The sequence below is a fragment of the Polypterus senegalus genome, chromosome 6 (genome assembly GCF_016835505.1).
Source record: "Polypterus senegalus isolate Bchr_013 chromosome 6, ASM1683550v1, whole genome shotgun sequence".
NCBI classification, from domain to species: Eukaryota; Metazoa; Chordata; class Cladistia; order Polypteriformes; family Polypteridae; genus Polypterus; species Polypterus senegalus.
The window spans coordinates 59,581,074-59,594,224 of record NC_053159.1 but is presented as its reverse complement, the minus strand read 5'-3'; the positions used below and the strand labels follow the sequence as shown (position 1 = coordinate 59,594,224).

At 37.0% G+C, this 13,151-nt stretch overlaps 1 protein-coding gene across 9 annotated transcripts in view; it reads left to right on the top strand.

Moving 5' to 3' along the window:
* plch2a (phospholipase C, eta 2a) overlaps positions 1–13,151 on the top strand; it is a 537,474-nt gene that overhangs the window by 336,581 nt on the left and 187,742 nt on the right. The gene's annotated exons all lie outside the window — the stretch shown is intronic.

Genomic DNA, 13,151 nt, shown 5'->3' with positions numbered 1-13,151 from the left:
CCTATCTCGTACGTAACCCGGGGACTGCCTATAAAAAAATATATATAATATACACATACAGTTGGGTCTCGCTTATCCGACATAAACGGGCCGACTGAATGTTGGATAAGCGAAAATGTTGGATGATGGCAGGTGTTAATAAAAAGCCTATTAAACGTCAAACTATGTTATAATTTTACACATTACGTACCGATTAATCATGTTTTACAACAAAACAACAGAATATATTAACTGAAAAAAATGAACTTACAGTTACAGAATTGTCTGATGTTAAATACAGTATGTACTGTACTTAAAAAGTTCAGTCCTGTGATGATTTAAAGATATTTTTGATCATAGTCTGCATTCCTGACGAGTGCCGTTTCTTTGCTGTCAAGTCTCGCCATCTTTGCAGCATCATTATGTCGATTCCTGTAGCAGCTTCTTGTTGCTCAATGTAATTAATTGCAGTTTGCAGAGCCTTAACTCCGTCACTCATATAGTCAACATCCATACGAGCGTATACTGTTTACTACAGCATTGTGACTGCGTGTGTGTTTGTGCTATGACGTGCGAGTCCCCGTCTTGCATCCGAAAACATGAAGCTGAGTCTCAGTACTTTAGTAACACCAGCTTTATTAAGCTTGAAACAGCAACAGCGCGGCTATTTATTGTAGCACAGAGATAATGGAAGTACGAAAATTCCAAAGTTTCAAAAAAAAGAAAGGAAAGATCGCATTAGCGCAAACAAACAGAAATTATTACTCGGTGAAATAACGGAACAGCAAAAAGAGATTGAATGTATTGTTTGGACTTAAACTTTAAGTCGGAGACTTGTAGATCGTCCTAATTCGTGTTGCCAGCGAGAATTGAAAGATTCCAAAAACGGTGTTGTGGTATGAAGTCCCGTGAGATGGAGACTTTTAACATGAGATTCTTTCAAGTCACTCCCTACTTACAACTATTTTCAAACAAGACCACGGTCATCTAATCTCAGTTGTGTGAATGCTTTTGTCAAACACACTTCCTGCGCTCTCAGCTCTTATTAAATTATTGTCCTGATAAAATTGATATGTTCTAGATGACACGTCAACGACAAAGCGAAGAAGAGAGAGCATGGACAAACAATCGAGAAAGTTGTTTTATTTATTAGAGAGAAAGAAACAATATTCACTCACAGGCAGGTATACATTGCATTGCCACATTGTACATTCAAACTCAGAATCAAAATTCAATGCGATCTTGAAGAAAAGTTAATTCCAAATATTGTTTTTACAAAAGGTTTTAAAGTAAAAGTGACAATAATGCATATGTAACAATTCCCATGAGAATAACAATCTCTTTAAATTGTATATCCGGTAAAATAAACCCGGGGGTGGGCAAGCGAGTAGCAAGTTAATGCCTAATTGACCCTGAGTTTTAGGCATCTAAAGTAATCAATTCTTTTTGGTATAGAGAATGTTTTTGAAATTGGGGAAGCACCTAAACATTAAAGTTATGTATTGCCTGACGGTCTAATAATCTCCATCTGTCTATCTTAGATTGATCTATCAAATTATGGTAACCTCATCTTTTTTCTGAACACACATTACAGTTCTGTACTGTACTTGAAGCAGCTGTCACTTGGTCACATGGACGTAAAGGGTGATATGCTGGGTTTGCATGATGGAGTAAGAAGACCCGTGAAAAGAAGAAAACTTTATGGATTTACCCGACACACCAATTTTTAATAAATCTTTTTAATAAAAAGTCAAACCATATATTAGAAACATGAGCTGAAATCTAAAGCAAGCTGACCTAGGAACATTGTCTGATCAAAAATGACATTTGTATTTCATCCAATAAAAGTGCATGCATACTAACAACAGATGTGCAGTTTAATGCAGAGAGGGGATCAGGGAAAGAGCCTTCCATGTTCCTGCTGTTTTCACCTAATTACTGCAGCATTTCTTTTATTTATTTATATTTTAATCTTCTCCTTCTAATCTGTAGTACCATAAATGTGTGATGCTGAAGTCGCTTATTTGTTTATGTCTCTCCATGCACTGCTTCACCAGCCTCTGGATCACTTAAATACGACACCAGTAACGATTATGTATGAGTAGCCTAATGAGCTTTCAACGCCTGGAAGGATGGGCTTTATAGGGAAGTTTATGCAATACATTTGTTCCTGCAGCCAATGCTGCAGAAATAATTCTTTTCAACTGTTAATGTGCAGAAAGTAAATGGCTAATCTTATTTTTTCTTTCAGCTCGGTCATTATGAGTCTTAAAACTGATGCACAAATTTTAGGCTTTTTAATATAAGGGGCTTTGTTGCATTGTATGGTATTTTCATCTTTAGTCATTTTTTTTATACAAATGCATTCAGGGTGATATGAGTTTAGTAAATGAATAAATGAGGTGGAGATCTGTGCACATAGAGGAGATTTAGAAATGCAGCTTTTCCCACTAATGTCACTGCCTAATTGTACTAATGATTTGTGAAGCCCAGAAGGTTACTTTTCAGATTGTAGCTCAGCTTTTTGTGTATCTTTGGGGAAAGTCACCTAACCTCCATTCTTCACAAGTATCTAATTAAAGGTTTTGATTTTGGTGGTTTTCTGGGAAGATTGTGCATGTTTCGTGTGTTGTATTTACACAAGAAAACACACTTTAATCATCATATACACAATTTAAGGTCATTTCAGGACGAGATCAGTTATTTATGATGCTTGGGGTGTTGGGTACAGCGCACTCACCACCTTAGGATCCCAAGTTAGGACCTGAAGTGCATATTGCAGAAAAAAGTAAGGTGATCTTTTTAAATATGTGGCAGAATATTTAATGCATTTAAGGTGTGAAACCATTGCTTCTGTAGAGGTTAAATGTTCTCTCCAGGTCTATATTGGTTTTTCCTCAGGTACTTTGGTTTGCCTCCCACATCCCAAAGACACATGATAAGATGACATAAGAGTATTTGTTGGCTTTGTCTTTGTGTGCACTTGAGTGGGTTCTGCGATGTACTGGTACATTTTTCAGGGATAATCTAATTTATAATCTAATCTATGAATTAGATTAACTGGATATAAATCTGGCATTTAAAACAGCCTATATACAGTATTTAAACAGACTTGAAAGTTTTTTTTTGTTTTTTTTTTGCTTTTTTCATTTTGTGCAACACATTTGCTTTAAAGTAGCAGAGTAATTAAATGGTTAAGGATCTAAATTCACCTCCCTGCAGATTTTTCTGATGTTTTTGTTAATTTATTTCTAATTTTTTTTATATTCCTCCTTGATTCCAAATACATGTTGCATATTAGGACGTTGGCAGCAACATTGTCAATCTGTTGTGTTCTAAATTGCTCCAGAAGGAAGTATATTGAAAATAATGGTGAAATAAAGAGTTTCCAAGAGAACCAAGAGAGTTAGTCAGACACTTGTAATCTTTCTTAGGTTATAGGTAGACCAGTAATGGCACACTGCACCATAACGTGCAATGAATATACTTGACTTAGTTTTCCTACTCTTTCTCTGTACATTTAGCATTCGTCTGCTCAGAGGTTGATGCACTTGCTGCTTCGTGAGCAGCTCTTCTTTTCTCCACCCTAGCGACCTGCTTCTTCTCTTCTTCCGTCAGCATCTTTTCGCGTTAAAACTGATTAAGTCAGTGTTTGTGTTGCAATTACTTGGTGCATTTTTCTTAGTTTTTCACTTAAGTCTTCAATCTGCCTCAAGAATGATTCAAGATATGAAGAGGGAGAGTAAGTGAAAGTGAAGGAGGTAGGGACAAGAACTCTTCCGGTACGCATGCGCGACACTGCCACCCTGCAGGCCACGACTGAGAATTGATTCTACAATAAAATAAAATTAAAAAGAGTAATAAGAATCATCACCCTGAAAGCGGACAGTAGAGCTCATGTAGTATATGTGTACCAAATTTCAGGGCAATAGTTTAAACAGTTTGCAAGCTACAGGTGATATATAATCCTGGACAGATAAATGGACAGCCACAGTATTGTATTATATAAAAAGATAATTGTTGGACTGTGGTCAAAATGCAGCTTTTGAAGTTAAGAGTGAAGTTATTGAGGTCAAGCCTGATGACAGAAGAGAGCATTGGCTCAGCAAATCTAATGTCCTAGTGAAAACATATACAGTACAGATATTGTCAAACAAAACATCTGAAAATACAGCAGCAATAGATTGCTGTACTTGGCAGTAATGAAAAGGACTGCAACCGTCGATCATCCAAAAAAAGATGCTTCCATTATATCCAGCATAGCTTTTAAGGAGGCTACTAAAGTCTACAGTAGAGAAAGCAGGAGTGAGGTTAAGCAGCAATAGCACAGGGAGGAGTAAAAAAAATGGCCATTTAGAATTGTTGATTGATTCTTTCCACTTTATGTTCTGATTTATTAATAGCTGGGCTTTTTACAGCCACCGGCTAACCTGGGCCTTCTTGTTTTCAGTAATGACAGTATGTGCAATTGTCCACACTGAAAGTACCATTTAAATATAGTGTCTTTGACAATCCACATGGAATGTCATCATGGAATGCAATCTGATACATTCAGTTGTGATGGCTGTAAAACTTTTATAAGGTGGCAATTGTATTTAAATGTATGGTGAAAAACTGGAAAACACCAGCTACTTAGAAGAATTTAAATTTATCATATCTGTTTTGTTTCAGTCTATGATGGTGAGCTTAAATGGCAAACCGGATGCAAACCTGCTAATTAACATATAGAACTGCACTCCAGAGGCTACAGTTATTGGTTTAAAATTAGTTATTTGTAGTGTATGTTGAAGGAAACTTAGAGCTAATGCTTATCAGTCTGTCAGGCATTTTGTTAAACATTCCTTCCTCTATGTTTATGCTGAAAGTTATAAATACTGAGGCATCTTTATGTACCCATCAAACTCTATATGTATATAACTGGAAGCTTCAATGTTGATCTGCTTTTCATAAACTGGATGGTCACATTATTTAAAAGTCCTTATAGTGATGTTTGAGACTCATGGCTGATTTATGGAAGGTCACACAAGTACAGTGCAAAAGCTGTCTGGGTGTTTTTCATAAGGATAACAAAAAACTGTATATTTTGAGAAGTACTTTAGACTCTTGTGAAATTAAGTTGTGCATGGCTATTGTAGCTGTAAAAATAGGGTGTAATCAGCCTCTAACATTTTATGTGTAATATAAAAAATGTAAAAATATTATTGATTTAAATTTTAAAATTGCATTAGGGGTATCAAAGGTTACAGAAAGCTAATGTGCAGTAATAGATAATAAACATTTTGGTAAGTTTTTGAAATATCAGAAATGATGAACCAGAGAGGTGAATGATCTGAATGCGGGAAAGGAAATGCCTACCTGGCAGTGCCTCCATATTCGATGTATCAGTTTAACTACACGCTTGAAAGAGGGGAAGCATGAATAAAATATTTAAGATGCGCACTCCGCTAGCTTTGAAAAGCCAAGTCAGAAATTTCATATAGTTGACAGGGAAAGAAAGCTACAAAGCAAGTTTGACAAAGTCCATATTCCATCTTTGTTTTATTTCAGCTCAACTGGTCAAGAGAACGATTAGTCTGCACCTTCACCTTTCACTCTGTTCTCCTTCATTTACTGTTCTGTTTTCTGATGATTTGTATCTACTTTCTTCTTTAATTCAACATAGTCATAAGTCTCTGTACAGCAACATCTAACCCCCTCATCCACCCACCCCCCGAACTCTGGCTGTGTCTTGTTGCAGTGTTTTTTTTTTCTTTTTTCTTTCAATCGTCCTTTGTGTTCTCACTGCTTTTCTATTTTTATATTTTATAATGCCCTTCTTTGTTCACCTTTTTTTGAGTCGGGGGTGTTGTGTCTTTATTTTTAATGCTTCTATTTTTTATTTCATTTATGTAAGCTCATTTCTTCTTTTTTTAGTTCTGTTAGTTGTTTTGTATTCCCATCTCCATACATTGTTTCTTTTTTGATCTCTCCTTTATTGCCCTTAACCTTTTATTTTAAGTTTCTCTTTATGTTTGCTTTTCTGATATGTGGAGATCACTATCAAATACAGTCAACCAGAATGTATTAATTAAAAAAAAATCCAAATTTGAATGCACTAATACACACTGAAAGCTGTGCTGTTAAATAAAACAAAATAAGATTTTATTAAATGATGACTGTTTTCCTTCCTTCCGTTGCTATGAGAATAGGCACTGGCCATATCTGCAAATAAATGTAAGTTTTTATGGCAAATAGATTATATATTTTTCAGTAATTAGCAGTGCAAACTAGAACTTATCACTGAATATGAAGAAATGTGCAAGTATGATTAGTACTATTATTTTTTAATTAGGTACTTAATGTAGTTAACTTTTCTAAAATAATTGCATTTAGTCATCTATGATTTCCTGGTAGTTTAGTATTAGCCATATAGTTTGAAATTCAAAAGAGACACATGTAGGATCTGTACTGACTCAAGAAACTGAAATATGCATGATCTTGCAAGTTCTTAGAATTTGGGGAAGTATTACTCTCATTCTGTTACTCTTCAGACATGATAAGAACATGATCCCTTCTTATTCAGAGTGAGTCCCCCTTGTCTGCCTTGTCTCTTTGGTGAGGCCAAACCTATTCTTCGTTTTGTACACATGATGCTGAGCAGATAGTTTGTGGTCACCACAAACATAGTTATAGCTAAATTTTAAAAAAATAAATAAAAAACCTTTAACACAGTGTAGAACTTTGTAAATATTTTATTCGAAATGCAGTTTATGTCATGCTGTATGAACATTATCTTCTATTGCTCTTACTCCTTTTGCCTTTAACCCACCAAGGGTTCTCAAAATCTCCCATGTTTGCCGACTTGCCTGTAAAGTTTGCTTTGGTTAATTTCATTAATTAACTTTGGCTCCTCCTGTTTAATATTAAAGGCATGCACTCATTATGTGTATATAGTATAAATGTATGCTTTTTTTTTTTGGTGTCTTCTCAGCTCTAGCCACAATGCTTCTTTATTTTCTTTCTTAAACTTTTTAATTTTCAACATATTTTAAAGTGCACTATGCTTCATATAATGTGGCCAAGGTTGTGCCATGTAATTGTAATAAAATATGTATTCACAATATTAGGTAATTAATCTATTTAATCTCATCCTAATTGGTTTTCATTTGTTTTTGCCCATTGTGTGTGCATTTTATTGTTTCTCTCGCATTCTCTTTACTTTTTGCTGTTTTTCTTTGTAATTCCGTAAAAGTCTATGTCAAGCACCCACAGTGTTTGAATTTGTTTCTGTCACTTAATGCTTCTGAAAGTGAATGTAAGTGCTCTGTCCATTGTGCTGAAGTGAGCTTTTGGACTGCTGTATCTTTCACTTCCCTCTGGACTGTCGGAGGGTTTGCTAAAAATTTCAGTGTGCACACTTTTTCAGCTCTGATTAAAATGGATTTTTCTAAGCAATTGTAATCATGCCATGTTGTGAGTAAATGTTGACACAGCCTATTTTTGTCCATGTGCTTTCCAGCAGTACTAGCAGCTCAGGAAGGGGATTTACTTGTAGGAGATGTCAGAACTGATGTCCTCTTATCCAGTGGTTTTGACAGTGGCACAGTGTGTCAATCTGTATCTAACTCAATATAACATAATGTATACTGGTAGAAAAGGGAGTGAAAAAATTCTGATTAAAGGAAAATGTAAGATAGGGTATTACCTTACAAAATCACACTTGGTGGCAGAAAACAAACTTTCTGAAAAAAAAAATGTATTAATCAGTCAGTATTTTAAATTTTGTACAGTTTATTTCCTTAAATAAAATTATTAATTATGCTATTAAATGGAGAAGTATAAACTGAAAAATGTGCATGTTAATTGAGGGTATCTGATGGTAAGGTCAACGCATTGTTTAATTAATGCACATTGAAGTCGTACTCATACATTATACAATAGCCCGGATAACCAATTGTTTATAAACTACAGTCCAGCATTTCTTTATGAAATCTGAGGAGCTGAAAGCCTCTAATGGACATTGTTGTCACCCTGCCATTTGTTTTTCATTTATTTGTGTTCAGTTTTTGTGGCCAAGTATTTGGTTCTCACATGAGAGACACTGATAATTTTTAATGCTTAGGCAGAAACTACTTAGAATGTGCCATGAGCTAACAGTCTCCATAACCAACTGTTTGTTAAACAATGTTATACCAAAGTGTATTCTTTCCAAAGTTAAAAGTTTTGTCTGCCACTCAAGGCCAATGATTTTCTCAGACTGGCTGAAAAAGTCTACAAAAAAATAAAAACAAACCCCAGATGTTTTCTCCTGTCTTCACCACTGTGATGGCTTTTTAATGAGAGCATTGTATTTAAATTTTAATGCCTTTGCAAGAAGTGGTTAGTGGGGTGATGGAACAGAAAGCAGACACAACAAGCAGTTTAATTTCAGTGCAGTTTGTACACGCAAGTCACAGCATTTAATTATTCATGGACTCCCGGCTTTGTTACATGATGTAAAATAGCAATCCAGAGAAAGCCGATGGGCACACGAGCCCTGGATGTTTTATTGATTGAAGCCAGCAGCTGCTGAACGCCAAGTTCAACACAAGCTAAACGTAATGTCCCCCAAACCCTACTCTTTTTGAAAAAGTTAGTTTTCATGAAGAATTAATTTTTATTTTTACTTTCTCAATTATTTCACCAATATCGGTAGTATTGTTTTTGTTAACAAACTTCTGTAGATTTTCAAAGGAAAGCCCATTTTTATAAGTATGTTTTGAATATGGAAAAATATGGGTCTGTGGTGAATATTTTGTGAACACTGTACCAAGAGAACGAATGGACTGATAATATGAAATTTTGTGGAAAACTCTCATTTCTTAGCCTTAGGCGCTGAGAAGATTTGTCGAAAATTCCTATTCACCTTCAAGCTGTAAAAATACAAAATGTATAAAAATGCCTTCAAGCCAAGGTCTAGTTGCTTTCTCTGTGGACAGAGCATGGCTGTTTGTTATCTTTAATATATGTCTAAACTTGAAAAAGAAGGCTTTTGGACTCTGTGTGTTTTCCTGGCTTTGGATATTATGGATTTAGGATTTTATTCCACAACAGACCTCCGTGTATTATAAGATTGTACTAGCTCAGAATTCAGTTGCATAACCTTAGAGATGTGTAGTGGCTACTTGCAGCATACAAAGAAATAAGCTTTTCCAGTCAAAAATGAGAAAAAGATGTTGAGAACATGATAGTTTCACAGGTGATGGATGGGGCAAAAACAAAAAAATTACCATTTTGCAACATTGCATTGACATAAAATTCAGTCCTCCAGACTCCTGTGGATTTAATATGTTATACTATATTTTTAAGCTCAAATTTACTCTCACTTCCTAAAAATGAAAATGTAAGGATGATCAGAAGCTCCATATTGACGCCTTGTAATTATCTGAGTCTATGGGCATGAGTATACCCTGTGATCGACTAAAACCCCATCCATGAATGGTTTCTGTCTTTTACTTAATTGTATCAAGTGTAAGAAAGAACACAGACGACTGTCAAGTGTTGGGGCACCCTTCGACAAATCCCATATAATATAAAAAAAACCACAGGTTCTAAATGAATTGGAGAGAAAATAAAAACACCTTTGCAGATGTGTCTCCAAGTAGACTGTTTCAACTGGAGGGAGCTTCTGCTGGTAAGGACTTTTGAAAGGAAGAGATGGGTCTAGTTAGGCAGACATCGAAGTTGTCATCAGAGGTGGTAATGCAATCACTCTACCTGTCTGCAGATGGTGGGTGAAATAAGATGTTAGCTAATAGTGTCATCCTGTGTTCCGGTGGGAAATTACCTTATCAAAGCTTTTAAGCTGCCTCCAATGCACATGCATGTGACAGGATAGCTTGGACCCATCTGGTCGGATGTTCTGAACCGCAGTGTTGACATGGAGAAAGCCTTGATGATGAAGGACTTTAAACTGAAAAGGTTACAGATTCAAGAACCACCTGGTAACACAAGGATTCAACTGCTTGTGAAGGACCATCCACTGTAATGGAACATGATCAGTCACTATAGTGAAATTAAGACCCAGGAGGTAGCACCAGTGGATGACAGCCCATTTGATAGCCAAAGTTTCTCTTTCCACCTGGTTTCCTGATACAGCAGTTTTCCCCTTAGGAATATGATGGTGTGTTCAAAACCGTTGATGCTTTTACTCTGTACTGCACCAAGACCTGTGTCCGAAGCGCCTATCTGTAAGATAAAGTGAAGAAAAATCAGGAGTTACAAATACTGGTGCTGACATAAGAGTCTGCTTTACATTAACTTTTATATTTAATGCTTGCAAGGGCCTTGTCACTATGGATTTTCTTAATTACCTCAGTGACCTCCATCAGAGAAATGGGTATTGATCCTCCTCTACAGATGGTGTGTCCATTGGTTTCAGAAGCTCCTCAAAGTGTTCCTTTTACCACCAGACAACATCTTCAGTCCGGATCAGCACTTTTCAACCATTCCAGAGAACAGCCTTGGTGAAGTCCTGCCTTCCCTTTTTGAGTTGACTAGTGGTTTGCCATATTCTTTGAGCCTGATCAATAGTCGCTTTCCATCTCCCACACCCGAAGGTTTTTGCTTCTGACTGCTAAGGCTACAACCCTTTTGGCTTCTCAGTACCTCTCTGCTGCTTTGGGAGTCTTCTGTGCTGACCATACATGGAATGCCTCTTTTTTTCAGCCTGATGGCATCCCTCACCTCTGGTATCCACTATTGGGTCTTTGGGTTGCCAACTCAAGAGGCACCTATGGCCTTCAGGCTGCAGCTCTATGCAGACACTTCTATAATGGAGGCTTTGAACCAGGCCTATTTGGACTCTGTCCCCAGATTCCCCCAGGATGCAAGAGAAGTTCTTTTGGAGGTTGCAGCTGAAAGTTTTCTGGACAGTGACCTCCCCCAGATGTTCAGAATCCACACTCATTACTCACTTGAGATTTCAAGGTCTGTCTAAGCACCTTCCCCACCATCTGAACCAACTTACAACCATGTGGTGATCATTTGACCCAAGTGTGCATAACATACAGCCACAAATGTGATGATATGATTATGAAATTGACCCTGCTCTGGTACCAGGTGCACTTATGATTTACCTTATGTTTGAACATTGCATTCCTTATGGACAAACCATGCTTAGGGTTTAAGTCCAGTAACAAAACCCTGCTTGGCTTTGGATCAGGGAAACCATTCCTCCCAATCACATCTCTCCAGGTGTCTCCATCAGTACCCACATGTGCATTGAAGTCTCCAAGCAGATCTACGGAGTCCCCGTCTCCAGCTGGGACTCTTTCTAGGGTCTCCTCCAGGGACTCTAAGAAGGCCTGGTACTCCCAACTGACCTTTGATGCATAAACACATATGGCAAAGTCCACTCCATGACCATCAGCTGCACTGCGGCAGCCCCCTCATTCTCTGGGACAAATGGCAACACAGCATTGACCAGGCAGGGGCTCAATAAGAAGCTTTCTCATGCCTGATGCCTTTCAACCATGAAAGGTCCAGAGTGAAAGAAAAAAAAAAAGAGTCCAGCCACTTTTGAAGGGTTTGGTTCCAGAACCAAGTGAGTGGATCGGCATGAGCCCAGCTAAATGTAGTTGGTAGCGATCCATCTCACCCACCAACTCCGGGTTCTTCTCCAACAGTCCATTTGTGTGTCTGGGTTCCAGTCCACCAAGGCCTCAGCCTTTGACCACCACCTCCTGTTCATTTCTGTCTCGATTCGGTTCTTGGGTCAAGGTTTTACTTGTGGCCCAGGGTGGTCCGTTTTCTTGACACTTGAAACCTATTGAAATGGTTCTAGGAAAATGACAGTAAATTCAACCTAATGGAGTGAACTACCTACCTCAAACATCTGTGGCATGATGGAGAAAGATTTAACTTTAAGTTTGTGGTGGAGCACTTCTCAGAATTGGGTGTTTCAACTGTGGGGCTCCACATTGCCCATTATTCCAAAGCTGCAATTCTTTTTATTGAATGAGCCCATGTCCTGCTCTAAGAGCAAACGGGGACCTATCTCGTTGCCAGCTAAGTACATACTGTATGATACAGTGACCATTTTGCATAGAAGTTTATTCATTTGTTTCTAACATGAGGTGATCCATCACACTCTTGTAATCATCCACCCTTACTGCCATCCTTTTTTCATTTTTTGTATTTTTAACTTTTTTTTTTTTTTTTTTAACTTACTAAGTTCAGAATAGTGTCTTAGAGATGTAAATCCAATTTTGGCCATATTGAGCACAAGGCAAGAATCAGACCATCACAAAGCACAATCACACAAAAATCCACTGTCCTACACACACAGGGCAGAATGCCCTTATATGTTTGGTCGAAACCAGTATAACTGAAGGTAACCTAGGCAGACATGGTGACAGTGTGCAAACTTCACCCAGACACTGGCACTTGTACATATTTCAAGATAAATCATTTTTCCTTTGTGACCTGTCAGTGAGAAATGTGTCTGCCTACCATTTTGTAGCCAGTCAAATTTTGAGATATTGTATCTTTTTTTACAGTGAATGTATAGTGTGGGGCAGCAGAAAAACAGTCTTACTATAATGAAATAAATATTAACTGAAGAATGTTTCCTCTTGTTGTGCAGCCTCTTAGATTAACACACAAAGAAATGTGTAAAGACAGTATGAGTTTGTTTAAATGAATATGTATAAATGTGAACTTTGCTTTTGTTTGTCTTTTATCAAAATAGGATGTTAGGAGCAAGCTGCAGCGATTTGAACTTCTCTCAGCCTTCTTGACCCATCTGGCTCAAAGTCTGTCAGATGCTCCTACAGAGTGCTTGTTTTTTTCCTCCATGTTGTCACTGTTCAGATACAGAAGGTCACATTGTTTTTGCCTTTTGTGTACTGTGTATGTGTGTGTGTGTGTGTGTATATATATATATATATATATATATATATATATATATATATATATATATATACTGTATATATATATATATATAGTGTGTATATATAATATAAAATTTCCTTTTTTTTCTCTCATCAGTGTGATCAGTGAATAAAGGCAGGAAAGACTTGTCCTGTTGCATTTTCATTGTTATCACACCACTTGTTTTACTTTTAATTAAGTACTATTCCATATTATTCACAACTTTCACTTTAGTGACCAATTAAAAAATCCTTTGAGACAGCCTCAGTTAATTTTGCAAG